Genomic DNA, 5,416 nt, shown 5'->3' with positions numbered 1-5,416 from the left:
ATAGCAGCATGATTTATAATCCTTTGGGTATATACCCAGTAGTGGGATGGCTGGGTCATATGGTACATCTAGTTCTAGATCCTTGAGGCATTGCCATACTGTTTTCCATAATGGTTGAACTAGTTTACAATCCCACCAACAGTGTAAGAGTGTTCCTATTTCTCCACATCCTCTCCAGCACCTGTTGTTTCCTGACGTTTTAATGATTGCCATTCTAACTGGTATGAGATGGTATCTCATTGTGGTTTTGATTTGCATTTCTCTGATGGTGAGTGATGATGAGCATTTTTTCACGTGTCTGTTGGCTGTATGAATGTCTTCTTTTGAGAAATGTCTGTTCATATCCTTTGCCCACTTTTTGATGGGGTTGTTTGCTTTTTTCTTGTATATTTGTTTGAGTTCTTTGTAGATTCTGCATATTAGCCCTTTGTCAGCATTCTTAGTGACCCATTTAGAAATGTTTGCTTCTCATCCTTGACGTTTTAGATGGACTACAATTTCTGACTTCTCTGTGAGGGAACAAACACAACCAGTGTTTCAGTAAATGTAAGTTTATGACTATACCTGGTTAGCTCTTCAAGCTAACAGGCAGGGAGATCTGCCAATAGGCTGACAGGGTTAATTGACCCTGATTATCACAAGGCACGTGACAAAATGTAACTGAGCTTAAGGATTTTGAAAAGACCATTTTGGTGCTTCTGTGGCCAGTGTTAAACTTGGGTAGAAGCACCCTTATGCAAAAGAAGTTCTGGCCAAAGGTATTGAAAATTCTCTGTTGTTTTAAGCCTTTTGTTTTTTTATTTTATTTAGAAATTGTTACAGGCCAGTCTCTTGAAAAATCAGATACAGGTCAGAGTGGAAAAAACGTGAAGCACCAGTGGACCATGCAAAGAGTAAATTGTACAAATGTAATTAGTGCCCTCCTGACAGCCCTTCAGTAGTTATTTCTACATACAGAAAGCTGTTTGCTGCAACTCTGCCTGTAAGGTACTTTTTGTCTTTCCAGGAAAGCTTGTTTCTCCATAACTCAATGTAATTTTGGTAAAATGGTCTACTCCCCAGTCACAAGGTTGAGTTCATTATTCTCCTACAATGAGTGAATTATTCTTAGCAGAAAGATTGATCCATGGATAGGCCAAGACACATAACCCAAATATAAAAGTTTTCTTTTGTATCCAACTTTAAATATTCCTTGAATTAACCAAATATCAATTTAATATTATTGCAGAGAAATCTATGAACCCAGCCATAGTTGATATTTAGAATCTTTTTCTGCTCAGTACAGCAGTTTCTATCAGGCTTTTACCAGCACCACCCCACCCATCTCATATGGTTATGACTAGCCTCTGAATGACAGCAGTGGGCATAGGACTGGGAGTTAATTCCATCATGGTATTCCCATATTTTATCTTTAGTAATTGGTTCAAATGGTAATCACATAAACTAATATGGGCCAATTACAGCTTCCACCAAGATTTCAAATGTAGATGCTGGAGAGACAAGGTATCACTGCCTTGTGTATTGTAGGCTGTAAGCACCAAGACCTGAGTAAGCTTCTTTGAGATCTTGCCAACTAAGGCATGAAAGAATGAGGCCATCAGAAAGAGAAATACAAACACAAATAGAACCACAAGATGGATAAGCTGATATTATTGTTTAAACTTCTGGATTTAGTCAGGCTTAAATGCAAACATCTCCACCTGTGGACTTTATAGCTGTATGAGCCAATAAATTACTTTTTACTTAAAACTAAATAAATAAACAAAACAGATTCTTCCTCCTAAATGCATGATATTAGGCCTCAGCAGAAGGAGGGAGATATAGAGATGGAGGATGGAGAGTGTGGCAGTCTTGAGGATGATAGCATGCTTTAATAATTTGAAATTTTATGTGTATAGAAAATAACAACTCATTTTTTTCTAATTTGTTTTAGTTTTGTTTCTGTTAGTTATAACTGGAAAATAACAATGATCCTACATTTTAAATTGATTAAAAAACAAATGTAAAGTAGACACACCTCCTTCAAATAATTTGCTCTCATTCTGTTCTACACAAACCACTACATGACTGTGAGGTTTTCTAGCATTCACATTTGAAATATCCTGTGGTTGTTTTATGTTTTGTTGTCATTTTGTGTATTTTGCTTTCCCACTTAAATTATAAGCACCACAGAAAGCCCTACATCCTTGAATATAATCCAGGTTATTAGAAAAGAGTGCTAGAAATATCGACTAGATGTCCCCCAATGTAACTGTAAACGAACAAATAAATATTCTGGTTTATGTATCAGCTTCTTGTGAATTTGGTGTCAATAAACTCCAAAGTCTGGGCACCCTGTTTATAAATTTGAGTTTGTGGACTGGCAGACATGAAGACAAGGTCCCTAGTGTTTCAAAGACAATGCCATCCTTCGAGACTCAGTCTGATTATTATCATTATTTATAATAGTTTACAATTAGATATTTAAGAAACATACTTTTAGAACTTGTATTTCTTTCCCATTATTAAACTTGGGCTTTAGTGGCTGCATATTTGAGCAACGGTCAGGACCTACTCATATCATCTATAGAAGTAGAAAAAGCTGGTGAACATTAAGGAAAATTGTTATAATCTTCTGATCTATTTCTCAATATTACAGCAGAATTGGAAATAGGAATAGACTCATAGAAAAACTCACCTTCATGATTATTGTAATATAGGCTGATGTTCTTTATAGAAGAACTTATCTCACGAAAACAGCAAGCCAGAAAAAAATAAATTGTTTAGGGAATAGGAATTTTTTGTATAAATGTTGCTTTAATTTAAAAAAAAGTGCATAGCATGTATACCCTATATTTTTACTGCCAAATTATTCTAATCAATTAAACTAAATCTAGAAGAGTTTTCCCATTTATTAGTGCAAAGCAATAATAAGAAAGCAATAAAATGACTTTAACCCCTTACAAGCACTATTTGAATTAAACACTTAGTTTTTCTTTTACAAAATAATCATTTTTGTTTACCAAAAATACCATTTGTATTTTTGTATTCCAGATGTATAATAGAGTAGTAGATAGTAACTTGAAAAATAGTATCTACTAGGTGGGGCACGGTGGCTCACACCTGTAATCCTAGCACTTTGGGAGGCCGAGGTGGGCAGATCACGAGGTCAGGAGATGGAGACCATCCTGGCTAACACGGTGAAACCCCATCTCTACTAAAAATACAAAAAATTACCCGGGCGTCGTGGCGGGCGCCTGTCGTCCCAGCTACTTGAGAGGCTGAGGCAGGAGAATGGCTTGAACCTGAGAGGCAGAGTTTGCAGTGAGCCCAGATCGCACCACTGCACTCCAGCCTGGGTGACAGAGCGAGACTCTCTCTCAAAAAGAAAAAAAAAAGAAAAAAAAGAAAGAAAAAGAAAAATAGTATCTACTATTATACTAACTTGAAAAATAGACATTTTTGTTTATATTTAAAATTCTTATTTAAAAATAAACCGCCACGAGACCCAGGTTTTTACAAAATAGACTGAAAGTTTCTGTATATTTTAGATTTCTAGTATTATTGGTTTCAGTGTCTCATCTAAACAGATATAAATAGGCATTTTAGAGAGGAAGTCAGGGATGTTTTTGACCCCTAGTTCCCATTTTTTCAAGTTAATGCTAATGCAGTCATCATAACACATAGACCCAGCACTGTATGATTGATAAGTCTCAAGTAAGGGCTATATTAAAAACATATATTTTTATCTCTCTCTAATTCTGCACAAAATGATTCTCTGTGGTGGCAAAATTTACCCACTTGACTTCTTGGCTCAAAAATAATATTCAGCAGTGGGCCTAACAATGAATTCCAAACTATTATTATATTTAAGCAGACTTAACAAACATGTGCTGCCAATAATCACTCAAGATAATAGCCAACTTGATTATATGCTAACACTTACGATGTAAAATAAAAAGTGTATCAAATACATTTAAAACTATTATGCAAAAAAGGTTTAATTATTTACCATTGAACTCAGAAACATGACTTATAGTTGTTTAACACTTCAGCATCTTTATTAATTGATCTCTATATTACCCAATGCTCATCATTCTTTTCTTAGAAATTCATAATAACCATTTCCCACTTAAAGGAGGAAGATTGTATATAACCTGAAGGCATGTTGGAAATTGTCATATCAGATGTTATTGGGTGTGTGTATTTTAGAGCACAATTTAAGGATAGTGTAAATGCTACCATAAATGGATTTATGATTTCCACTTAGCGATTTCAACCACCACTTTATTGTATAATCAGGATTTATCGTGCTACTCTATATTCAGTTCTCCTACCTTCCAGGTATAAGGGAGTTACACACTCTCAGCTCCTTTGCTGTTAGACAGAGATATAACATGAAATGGACCAGCAGATTGTGAGCGAAAGTAGAATGGGTCATTATGGCCTGAAGCATTTTCATCTCTTCTTCCGCCATGGCAATGATGAAATTGGATGTTAATATGGAGGTTGCAGGAGATCAAAGCCCTCATGAATTATTGAGCCCTTGCTTGGGGTGCAGATACCTTAGAGGATCTCTCTTACCCACAGTGACCATAGCTTAAGCAATAAATAAATTTTGATTATGTTAAGTCACTGAGATTCTGATGTATGCAACTGCAGCATAGCCTGAGAATCCTGGCTTATGCCAGAATTTTATCTCCCCATATTCACGTTGCAAATGAACTGAGAATTTAGAGAATCACTCAGTAAGTGTAAGGGGATCCCAAATACACTGGAGTCCACTTAGAAAGTGGACACAGAGATGATACCATTGAGGACGACTGTGTAATACTGTCCTTTGGAAGTAAAAATGAAAAGGGAAAATGTTGATTTTCTCACGTTTGTTCAGTATTGACTCACAACTACCTTCAGTATCCTGGAATCATTCATAAAGTATATAACTCAAAATTCTTGTTTAAAATGATTAATATTAGTTATAATAACTAAGATTTGAAGGAGTTTCTGCAATATCAAGTGTAATAACCCTGCTGAGAATTGTTACATAGTGTCTATTTTTGGAGCAAAAACAGAACTGTATTTTTCTCTTCATATATGAGATTTTGCTTTTATGAAATATGGAAAAAGTTTTAGAATGTGCATATATATGGGAAGTAGATATCAGTTTATTTTAAAATATGTATAATACATGTCCTTTTTATTATAGCTGGGACTTTTATCGTGTTGGTTTTACCTGGAATAAAGTAAATCATAAGACTGGGCAAAGTTCAAAATGATCCAGAGTAAAAGAAATAGTACTTTCTTTGTGTCAACTTCAGGCAAGGCAAGTAGAGCAGATCAAAGAACTGCTTTAATGATTCACTAAAGCTGAAGTTCAAATAAAACCACAGTAGCAGCCAAAATACCTGGAAATGCAAAAATTGCGAGCAAGGCATAT

The sequence above is a fragment of the Trachypithecus francoisi genome, unplaced genomic scaffold (assembly GCF_009764315.1).
Source record: "Trachypithecus francoisi isolate TF-2019V2 unplaced genomic scaffold, Tfra_2.0 Lachesis_group8, whole genome shotgun sequence".
Lineage (NCBI taxonomy): Eukaryota > Metazoa > Chordata > Mammalia > Primates > Cercopithecidae > Trachypithecus > Trachypithecus francoisi.
This window is presented reverse-complemented; position numbering follows the sequence as displayed.